This window comes from Equus caballus, chromosome 9 (genome assembly GCF_041296265.1).
Source record: "Equus caballus isolate H_3958 breed thoroughbred chromosome 9, TB-T2T, whole genome shotgun sequence".
In the NCBI taxonomy this organism is placed as follows: Eukaryota; Metazoa; Chordata; class Mammalia; order Perissodactyla; family Equidae; genus Equus; species Equus caballus.
In genome coordinates, this window is record NC_091692.1 from 1,581,527 (window position 1) to 1,594,118 (window position 12,592).

The 12,592-nt window shown below is 36.3% G+C and overlaps 1 pseudogene; it reads left to right on the top strand.

Moving 5' to 3' along the window:
- The first annotated feature begins 2,282 nt into the window (after positions 1 to 2,282).
- On the top strand, positions 2,283 to 12,187 carry LOC100055166 (isoleucine--tRNA ligase, mitochondrial-like; annotated as a pseudogene).
- Positions 12,188 to 12,592: the final 405 nt, after the last annotated feature.

A 12,592-nucleotide genomic window follows, 5' to 3' on the forward strand; every position in this document is an offset into this window, starting at 1 on the left:
GATGAAGTGGATGGCATGCAGTGTTGCAATAATAGTTAATCACTATATCCTACAATCTCTACACTTACATACACCCACCATCCCCAAAGCCAAAATAACTCCCGAAAATTTAGGTTCCTAAAAGTGACTGACAAAGATGTCTCTAAGAATAATATCTTCATGAGTTTTCAGTTTTTTATGGAAATATATTGAGACTATTAAGAGGCATAATAATTTCAGGTTTATTTTGTAGGAAATCTGTGTAGAAAACATTATTTAAATGTAGCAATATATATATATATATATATATATATATATATATTTTGGAGGAAGATTAGCCCTGAGCTAACATCCACCACCAATCCTGCTCTTTTTGCTGAGGAAGATTGGCCGTGGGCTAACATCCATGCCCATCTTTCTCTACTTTATACGTGGGATGCCTACCACAGCATGGCTTGACAAGCAGTGCATAGGTCCGCACCTGGGATCCAAACCAGTGAACCTCGGGCCACCGAAACAGAATGTGTGAACTTAATGGCTGTGCCACCAGCCAGCCCCTAAATTAGCAATATTTTGAATATTAGATTTTATTTCAGGAATTCCTGTTCTAAATTTAAAGTCTAATAGCAATAACTTATCTTTATTCTGAAAAAAATGGATAATTTCCTTATTACCTTTATACAACAAATAAAGGGTATAGTAATATATCGTTATATAACAAATAAAGGGTAAAGTAATATATTGAAGTGCCGCTGAATACAGTACCAGCTGGTGTTTTCATATTCACTTCATTGCTCACAAGTCGAAAATATGTCTTAACACTTGTAGCTACAATAGCTTTCATTTCTTTTCAAAATTTTGGGAGCTAGTAGTGTGACTAATATCTTGACAAAAAAAAATCCTTTTACTGAAATAGGTATCAATTTAGTAATTTAGTAAGATTGACTGTAAATTTTACACATTGTATAGAAATGCTTTAGAGGATATATACACTATTTGCCTAAGCTAAGTGCATATAAGTTTTATGTTACTCTTATGAAAAATTGACATAAGTGGAGCCATTTTAAAATAGAGCCAGAGCAGCCATTCCAGAGGAACTGCCTTGTTCAGCTTATTCCTTGAACCATGGACTTGGCCAACATGGCAATTGTTTCACAAGCAACTGCTTGAGAAGTCAGCAAGAGAACAGACATCGTGATCAGAAGACTGAAGATTATGGATTTCTGAAGAAATCCAATGGTTTTGCATTGAAGGAATCCAAATGGAATCAGTAATCAATCATGCGGAGGCAAGAGTAGCTGAGCTTGTCAGCACCAACGAACTCTTCTTAAAAACGTCTTACCTCAGCTTCCTTCTTTTTCCCATAAAAGCCCTGAGCCCCTCTCCTGTAATCAGGACACCACTTGGGTTTCTATCTGAATCTTTACTCCCAAAATTTCAATTCTTTGATCTCAAACAAATACTTTGCCTCTTGAACCGGTTTCTGATTTTTATTGGTCGACGCTCTCAAGATTAACTGATCGTTAATTCAAGTTGCTTATTTAAAAGGAATTATTTTATATTCTTAATCTACCTCCAAGGTGAATGTATTCTGTGCCTTTATGATTATTTGTAACAGATTTCATTTTTAGCATGGTTGACTTTACAGTTGGCAAATAAACTTGAAATCAGAAAGTCTTGTTAAAATCCAAATGCCTTTGTTTCTGAGAATAAATAAAGAAAATGTAATTCATTCCTCCAAAGTGTGACATGGTAGGTGCATTTTGAGAGCAATCAATATCATTCAGTAAAAATCAAGAGCAGTGAAACATTAAGCACACTCACGCAAGATCAGAGCATGTAAGGATTTTGGGTGACTTTTGAATGATTTTGTATCTAAGATTAGCAAGCCTTTGATTTTGTTTTCTCTTCCCTGATAATTCCTTCTCTGCTAAAAAATTAATTACTAGAAAAGCTATGAGTGTGTGTGAAATAGTCAATAAACAGACACATAGGTCTTTTCCCCAATGCAACCTGAACTTCAGCTGTATTCAGACAGTGTAACCTTGTATGCACTATTTATACCTGTTTGATGAGCAAGAAGTATAATTAATTACAGTTCTACTTTGACGACCTATAGCGTTTTTAATATTGTTAAGTTCTTAGTAGTTTTTTCTTTTATATATCTTGACATGTTGACTGCTGTGCTGGATCTAACCAGAGCAGAAATTTAGTGAAGTTCAATACAGTTCAGGACGTTTTAAGATCAGCTTGCACAGTCAACTGAAGGAGTGCAAATTCTCTTTGTTGGCAATTTAGGCTGCATGCTTCCAAGTGGAATGCTACAAAGGAAAGCCCTTGGGGCCTCGTCAACAGAAGAAATCAATCGTATCCTGGTAGATTATCTAAAGGTCATTTTTTCAGAAGCATTTTTTGAACTAGATTCAACAGTACCCTCCCTCCCTTTAAGTGATAGAGAAATTTCTTTATGCTTTTTGTTTTTAATTATTATTATTTTCTAGAAAGACTTACTATTTTATTTATCCTGAGTATTTAGTTAGATTCTCAATTAAGTGCCTGCAAATTTATCAAAAAGAAGCGATGTGTGTTCACAATAAATACAGTACATGGATGGTTTTAAAAATAAAAATGAAAAGAAGGCATTTCTAAAAAGGTATTTCTTATGAGGAAATGATCACTTAGAAAATGTAGTGTTGAGATGTGGGTGGTGTAATTGTCATTATCTTTAGACTGACCCAAACAAGAACAGTGTTCCCCCACAATGCCATGGCTCTGCAGGGGAACATCAATTAGATATAATAAAAAGGAAATAAAGTGACATAGTAATCAGACTCCTATTAATGTTTCAGAAATCACACAGTTACATGTTTTCAATACGTAGGAGTGACTATCACAGTCCTATTGTTTTTATTATTTTATCAAAGTTAACTGTTTAGATATTTTCCTGCCATATATATTCTCAAACTGAAGTATAGCACTATGTTATACCACCAAAATTAAACAAAAGACAGAAATCACAATAAACTGCCTATTCATGGACATTTGCAATGACAGACCTGACTAGTTTGAAAGATAAATTATCTAAATAAAATTAGTGTAATCACTAAATACAGCTATTTCCTTGTTCTTGGAGCTTTTTTATAGTTATAAAGGGGAGCAAGGACTATTCCTCTACTCTCCAGGCCCTCCTGGCTCTTCTAAGAATTAAATTGGCATGAGACAGAATAACAGGAGAGCATCAAACAAAGTTTAGTAGCATGGAAAACTGATTAACTCTCAGAATGGCAGAAGCCACCACCTTAAATACCATCTTCAGCTAAAGAAAGAGGAGGACGTTGGGGGCAGTGGTTTGGGACTTCAAAGGGGAGGAAGGTGGTTCACATGGAGATGGAAAAGCAAATGTTTGGTAAACAAATGTTTGCCATGCCTTTCCAAAAAAATCAATGAGACATGGAGAGAACTTTGATTAGATGGGCCTTTTTAGGGTCCGCCGTGTCTGCCAGACCTAGCTCATATTATACTGTAGTTATCGGTGGTGAGAGCTCCTTGCTGGAACAGGCCTTCTATCTTAAATTCTTTTAGGCAGTTAGGGAGAAGGTCAAAGTTTCTTTGTGAGTCTTTTGTTCCTAAAAATAACCAAGCCAAACAGACACATTTTGGAGCCAGCCCTGATGGTCTAGTGCTTAAAGTTCAGCACGCTCCACTTTGGCAGTGCAGGTTCAGTTCCCAATCACAGAACAGCAGGACACATCTGTCAGTAGCCATGCTGTGGCAGCAGCTCACGTGGAAGAACTAGAAGGACCTGCAACTAGAATATGCAACTGTGCACTGGGGATTTGGGGAGGAAAAAAGAAAAAAAGAGGGGAAAAGGGGCAACAGATGTTAGCTCAGAAGGACTCTTTCCCAGCAAAATGAAAGACAATTTTTGGGTGGCAAATTCTGATCCCTGACAGTGGAAATAATTCTGACACCCTTACTTTTATTGAATTCCCTCTACTGTCATGTAGAATAATTGCCTTACACATGTATACTTTCAATTTTAATCATAAATTCCTATTTACTGGAAATACTATATTAAGTGGATCTTTAAACCTTGCATGGATATACGTTCTTTAACCTACAAAATAATTAAAATGTAACATTTATAATGGCACTGATAAATATAAAAAATGATTTTATTGACTTGCTTACTGACTTCACTTGCAGATGAAGATTTTCATAATTTCAGAGGAAAAGAAAGAGATTTTATAACGTGCGGGTTATTTGAAATATGGTAAGCCATTTATAACATTAAGAAACATGGGAACCGTTTAAAAGTTTCTAAATTATCACAGTCTAATGACGGGAGTTGTATCGAACCTCTTAATCTCAAGTTCATGTGCCTGATGTGCAATAAGCTGATCACTGAGACACTGGTGCTTGAAAATGGAGAAAGGCTTATTTGAATTGGCCAAAATAACAAGGTGGGAGGATATGTTCTCTCAAATCCACCTTAACAAGAGGAGAAAGTAGGGGGTTTTATACAGCTGGGGGCTTGGCAGGTGGAGTTTCAGAGAAACAAAGGGGAATCCGTGTTTCCTTCACTCCTGATAAGTCTTTGGGCAACTAGACTTCTGGGCATCAACAGCAGCTGGGGGCTGGTAATCTGGTGATCATAACTTCCTTAAAGGCATTCTCTTTTCTTCTGCAAAGCAAGCTCATAGATCCTTGTGACCCTTGAGTCCCCCCTCAAGTTAAACAAGAAAACAGCAAATTAACAAGATGAACTTCTTTGCCTCTGTGCCTGTGTTGGGAAGAAGGCTGAAGGGTAATCATGTTCTTATTGAGGTTTTACAGTAACCCTCAGGTATCCGGCTTCAAGAGCATCTGACAACTATACCCATCATTTTAAAAAAAGTCTTTCTTTGTGCATCAGACACTTTAACATAGTTTTTGTGTATATTCAAGTAAAAACATAACGAGGCATATTCTTTCATACTCAGATGAGTATTATTCAAAGTAAAATTTCATAAGGGTATTGTCCATTGAGACACTGTCCCTAACCTGACCACCCAGCCCCCAGTCCCAACAATATGGGCTCCTCGGTCATATAATTTTGGGAAATGGTGCATACTTTATCATCCTCCTGGAAGGTTGAAAAATATTTAAAGGCTAAAAGCATATCTTTTACTTTGTTTATCCCAATGTTCCCTGAACTTAAGTATAGAAATGAAAATAAAGAACAACAACAGTAAACAAATATTTATTAATATCCCAGGAAACTATTCTTCTCAGGAAAACATTTGGGAAATGCTGCAGAATGTCAGTGGAAACTATGGAGGTTGCAACTGTTAAAAAGAACGTCAGAATTGGTATATTGCTGGATTTTTCCCTCAAAGTACTCTCCAGGTGGCCATCAAACACAAAGGAGGTATAAAAACATTCCATTGTTATCAGAGAGCTCCTTTCTAATTAGTTTAGAACTTTTTGTAGAGTATTTTTTTAAATTAATAAAAATTTAAAATTGGGATAAAATCTATGTTGTCGTTTTCAAAATAGTCACATTATTCCATAGCTACAAAGAGAAAGGAAGGATGACCCTTCTCTGTGCTCCATTTTATCCTCTTTCTGCACCAGAGGGAAATAGGATTGTATCATTTTTACTGCTTTTGGGTGGAAAATGATATAGTAAAAGAAAAATAAGACTGAGGTCAAACAGTACAGCCTTGTGATTTTCATAATGGCTACACTGAGAAACTCACAAGTCAAATCCACAACAATAAAAAAAGTATGAGAATTTAATCATTCAACTATGCTTCTTTTAGATACCTCTCCCTAGCTTTGTAGTGTTACTCATTTTTTGTTTATTTGCTTTACAAAATAGCACTATTACATGTCATTATTGTCATTGTTGTTGTTGTTTTAAGAATGTCTGCCCACTGGGTATTTGCTGGACTCTGCTTATGCTCTCCAGGTCTCACCCCACCACCCCAGGAGACGTCACTGGAATCACAATATTGTTCTTACCACTCACAAGACTGAATTTTGCTCATGATATAGGCAACTGTGTATTTGCCTGTTGAATCTTCTCTCACACTACGAAAGTCATACATATTTGACTTACATTCTTTAAAGTTGCTTATCATGCCACAATTTATTTTTGTGCAGAGTGCAAAGGTACTTCATAACAGCCATCTTTCCTGGGGCAACACAAATTACTACTTAACTATACGTACATAGGGTCATGTCAACTTTCACTGTGTCATCATTAGCTCATCATAAATGCTATTTATAAGAACTTGGATCAACTTAATTTATTGATTGACTGTTACATGCCAGAAACAGTCATTGAAATGTTTTGAAACATCTATTTTTAACCGTGTACTCTCATCAATATAAAACAGAATTTTAATAACAGACACTGGTACATCTCTGTCAGGGCACCACTGGGCCAAAAGGTAGGCCTGCAAGCACTCAATGTAAAAGCCTGATTTTGCCAATTTCATTAGTATGTTATGAGGTACACACAAGGCCATTATTGGTATCATTGCTAATAATTGATTTTCAGGATACAGGATTAATTCATCATAATTTTATAAACACCATCACTGTAGTGGTTTTTAACTATCACAAAACTGGAAATTTCCTGGTAAAATAGCATTAGCTTAACAGTATCCAGTCCAAACTGATTCAAAAGCATGTTCAATCATACAATGAGCTCATTTTTATCTTCTCTTCATAATCTCTCTTTAAATTGCTTAGAAATAGGAAAAATTAGAAAATATACTAAAATATTTACAACTGCTGTCTCTGTGAGATATATAACAGTTTTCAAAACAGATATGTATTGCATTTCTAATTATAAAATGATCAATAAATGTTTCATTCAAAATGTTGTCTTTTTTTGTTTTTAAGGTATTTTAGAGATACCTTAAAACAATCAATCTTCCTAGTGTTTCTTTCTACTCTTGCTTTTGCTCTGTGCATGTCCCTGTGTGTGTGTGCATGTGTATAAAGGGATGTAGATGACATTTGATTTAGACATAAAAGAAATAGAGAACCAAATGCAACATATGTTGCCCAAACTACACAGTTAGTTTGTTTCGACTTTGTATTATATAACACTTAGGAAACATTTATTATATCCTTCCTTTACTCATTTAGTCATCACTCAATTCAGCAAATACTGAATGTTAACTGTGCTTCAGCCTGTCGTACACTCTGAATACAAAGCATAGTATGACAGTCCGTATTAAGGTGAAAACAGGCATTTAAATAAAGAGCAATTATGACTATAAGGTCATAAATCCACTGAGAGAGATACACCACAGGTATAGTTGTGTCAATAATATATAAATGTGAACATTCAGTATACAGAAAACGTGGAAAAACAACGGTAATTGTTTCCTGGTATTTGGAAAATAGAAAAATTAAAACTTCAGAAGGGAAGTTTCATTGTTTATCCTCAAGGGTCTAATATCAGAGAGGTATATTTCGTAGAGATCACTCAAATGCAATTCAGCAGATAATTATTTAGTGAAAATGGTAAATTATGAGTTCTCAGGTCCTTGTACAGCTTCATAAATCTATCCAGCTCTTTGTCTGTTACTCTATGTTTGAAGAGTAGCCTTTATAATATTGATTCGGCTTTCATATAGATATTTATTCTGGTAAGTATGGTTTCTGTACAAAGGATTACTTTTAGTTCAGTAACTAGATCAATACTTCACGTCAACTGACTGCCCTTCAAATCCACATTTTATTCTCTCTGAGTTTGATTACAGTGCAGTGTTCCATCAGATATTGTTCAAATAGAAGGGATTACCCACTGGTTATCTGGACAAGAGATGAGAGATTAGGTCTTGTTGATTTGACAGCATTTGTGCCTTTATTACGTCTATTTCATATCATCCAGTACAGTGTCCTGCACATAGTAGGGAGACAACATTTGTTACATGAAGGATCATTTGCTATTATCATTTACATCATCTATTTTACTTCAATTTCTCATTAACACTCTCAGGCAGCTTTGACATCCATGCTTAGTCTTAGAGCTGAAACTGGATGCCACCAGATAGCATTTGGGTAGGTAACAGGGAAGTCTTCTAACACCAAAATTGAAGTTATTCTATGCTGGAACTTGAATTAGAGGCCATTGGTTTAAGTCCTAAGTCTTCAGAGTGACTGTGGATAAGTAATTTTGCTTCTCTTAAACTCAGTGGCGTTAATAGTGTTGGTTTCAGCTGTGATGAGAATTTTAAAAAGTTAACCTATAAGAACGTATATTTTAAACTGCAAAGCACAATACATTGGTTATGGATAAAAATCACATTATGTTATTGTTTGGGAAGAAAGTCCACTAAGAGAGCATTGCAGAAATGTAACCACCAGATGGTGGTGGGAAAGAAAGGTGAACAAGGGGAGAGAGAAAAGAATATAATAAAGACAAACCTTATCTAGCTCTCAATTGTGCTGTGGTCTGCATTTTACCAAATTTACCCCCAAAATAAGATGTCTTAAAATCTCTTTCTACCTCTGAGAAACAATATTGCTGGCCCTAATATTAATATTAAACAATCTAGTAAGTTATTTGATATTGAAAATTTAAATATACGCTTGAATTAATAAACTTCTAAGACCCATTTTGGAAATATCAGGTTGATGTAAGAGTAATGGATGAATTTAGCTCAGCTCAACCTACCCTTTTGGGTACTGAATTCATAATCAAAAAAATACAAAGCATAGAAGAAACAAGTCAATGTGAGCAAAAGACAGCGCAAACAAAAAGAGCAAAACTGATAAACACGGTTATCTACACTGTATAGAATGCTTAAAATGCATAATTCCTGAATTTAAAATATGAGGCAGAAACAATAACATTTTTAAAAGAAAGAAATAGAAAATGGCATGAAAATTGTAATCATTAAAACTAAAACTTCAATGCACAAGGCACTCACTTCCACCTCCATTCATAATGAAACAACCACCCATTGCTAGAAATACCATAAGAAGAAAAGATGTTGCAAATAGCAGACAAGGATTTAAAATAGGTATTAGAAATATACTCAAAAGGCTGAAAGAAACACAAACAAAAGAATTATTGAATAGAAAGCTATAAAAAAAAATCTGCAAGAACTTTTACTGAGGAAAAATAAAGTATCTGAAACAAAACATTCACCAGAGGCTGCTTCTGTCCCCTGTGCCTAGGTGCACTCTGGGCTGGTTCGGGGGTTCTCTGGTCCCAGAGGGCAAGAACTGGGGCTCGGGTGCTCCAGTGCAGGCTGCCCTGCATTTCCGTCACCCGGGATGAAAGGAGATGACCTGAGGCTTCTGCTGTGGTCAGTCACTGGGGCCAGTAGCCAGCTGCCTGATCTGAATAGAGATGACTATGGAGACGCAGAGCTGCTGTGCAGACCAGGTTCCCCATGAGGGTGCAGGGCCTCCAGCACCCCAGCACAGACATGGAGATCTAGCAGGTTTTACTGGCTGAAAACATAAGTGAAGAAACCTCCAGAAATGTGGATTTTCAGAATTTCATGGCGAAGAGAAAGAAAATGCAGAATTTTGTCTTTGTGATGGACCTCCTTGTGCAAATGATAACCTTCATCTAGGACATGCGTCAAATAAGATTTTGAAAGATACAACTAACAGATACCAAATGATGGAAGGTTCTAAAATGCATTTTGTGTCAGGTTGGGATGGTAACGTATTACCCATTGAAACAAATGTGTTGTCAGAACTTGGTGGAAACGCTCGGAATCTTTCATCTGTGGAAATTAGAAAGTTCATTTGGTAAAGCAGCAATTGAAAATCAGATATAAGAATTTATTAATTGGAGAATAATGGTAGATGTGAATCATTCCTACTATACATTGATAGAAAATATGAAGACAGACAATTGATAATTTTCTGTCAAGTGTACGCTGATAGCTAGGTTTTTTGTCTTTTGGTCTTCGTCATCAAGGACTGCTCTGGTTGAAGCAGAATTAGAATATAATTCTGAGCATGTCAGTCATTCTCTCTATATAAACTTCTCTCTCTTAAAACCTTCTTCTAAGTTGGCATCCTGTATAGATGGTTCAACTCCTGTTATTTTTTAAGTCTGGACCACACAGTCTTGGACGATTCCAGACAACCAGTCTGTTTGCTATATGCCAGAATCAAAGTGCACCATTGTGAAATGTTCCAGTTTTGGAGTTATCCATATAATGACTACAGATAGAGCAACATCTGTTGCTTCTACTTTGGAAATAACACTTGAAGTTATTTGAGGTATAGATTTGGAAAATAGTATTTGTACTCATCCTATAATTCCTGATAGTCTCTCCTCTTTTATTTGCAAAGTATATGACCATGACAAAAGGAACAGGATTGGTTCACAGGGTCCCAGCTCATGATATGGAAGATTGCAGTGTAAACTTTTAACACAACTTGCCAATGAATTTTTTTACCGGATGAAGATGACGTTTCCACAGATGTTTCAGGCCCTTAACTTCAAGGCTGTACTTGAAGAGGGAACTGATGTGGTAGCAAAGATGCTTCAGGCCACAAAGCATTTGTTGAAAGAGGAAAAATTGGTACATAGCTACCCTTACGACTGGAGGACTAAGAAATGAGTGGTTATTCATGCCTGCAAGAAGAGGTTGGTAAGATATTAAGACCACATGAATGTTAAGACCATAGCCAAGGAATTCTTTAAAAAGTTGAAAGTTATTCCTCGATAAGAGTGAATGCCATGGTCAAAATCATGGACAGAGAGCTATATTAGTATACATCAAGGAAAAGAGTTTGGGGTGTCCCAAGTCTTATGTTTCATCACAATACGAAAGATGAATTATTGACCAATGGTCAAACCCACTGAGCATATTATTGAACAAGTGGAACAACATGGCAGTGATGTCTCAGACTCTTTCTCTTGAGCAGCTGCTTCCAAAAGAAGTCTAATTTCAGATTGGTGGTCCTGATACCTTGGCACATATACGAGGCCAGGATATTTTGAACATCTGGTTTGATAGTAGATTTTCATGGCTTCATGTTCTTCCAGGTATGGACCAAAGAGCAGATTTGCACTTGGGAAGAAAAATCGAGTGTGGCAGTTGGTTTCAGTCTTCCTTGATTCACAAGTGTGACCGCAAGGATAAAAAGCACCTTGTAAGACAGTGGTTGTTCATGGACTTAGCCGTGGAGGAAGGGAGAATAGATGTCCAAGTCTTTGGGAATATCATTAATCCTGATGTTGTCATCAGTGGAGGACAAGATCAAAGCAAGGAGCCTCCCTATGGTGTTGGTAACCTTCTTTGGTGGGTAGCTGAGTCCTAAGTCTTCACTACAGTGACAGCTGGCTCATCTGTACTTAATGCTGCCAGAGACATTAGCAAGTTTACAAATACACCTACTTTCTTTTGGGAAATGTGCCAAATTTCAATACAGAAACTGATTTCACCCCTGCTAAGGATATTTATGTCATAGATCAGTTTATTCTACACTTAACTGTAGGATTTTGCAAACAAAATTACTGAGTCATATAAACAAAGTGATCTTGGAAAACTTGTCTGGCTATTAAAACATTTTACACTACAGGACTCTCTTTTATCTTAGTATAATCAAAGATAGGCTTTACTAGGAACATAAAAAAGATCTCAAAAGACACTCTTGTCAGGCTGCATTAACTAAAAATTTGGATATAATAGTTCATTCTTTTGCTTTGATCCTTCCTCTTGGCTGAAGAGGTATTCCAGTACATGCTTCATGTTAAAGAACCCGAGAATGTTCTTCGTACTGAGTAGATTAGTACAAGCTCTCTCTGGAAGAAGCCTGAATGGGAGGAAGCAGTAAAGAGTGCATGTGCAATGACAGAGTCATTTCTTGGAAGCACCCCTGGTAAAAATTCTTCCGAGTACAAGGCTGTCATTGTGATAGAGCTTGAACTGTTTCTTGAGGTGACAGAAGTAGTGTAGACTGAGGAGACTTCCAGCACCTCTCAGTGGAATCAATTAATGGTGGCTCCCCATACCACTGTACCTACTCAACAGCCATTAGAAATAACTGCATATGTAATGGAGCTTAAAGGGAAATTCTTAATCAATTTAGAAGGTGATGATATTCCTGAAGAGTTTTTGTATAAAGTAACTGTCATGCCAAGTACCACAGAAAAATGCCCTCCTTGTTGGAAGTATAAGCGGAGCATTCAGATATACTCTGTCCATTGTGTGCAGAACTGCGTGGTTGAAAGTAGAACCACACTCAGATGTTAGCAGCTCTCTGTGCAAGAATGCCCCTGACAGTACTGCCTAGGGGTTTAGTAGATTGTATATAGTGGAACAAAATCTAAGATGTGGGTAATGAATGAAAGAGTAATGATAGAGGATGGATGTCAAATCACAAAAGAAGTATATCCTACAACTAAAGATATAATAATGTGCCTATATACATGTGGAAAACATATGTACGTGTATTACATTATCTATCCATATCATGGACTTATTCAGAACATAGATGCTGAACGTCTTGCCTTCAAATGTTGCTGAGCAGAAAATATTTTATATTTTATAAATTTTTGACATAGTATTTAGAATTGCGTAATGTCTGAAAATGAAAACATTCTGGAAACTAAAGCAAATAAACAAACAAGCAA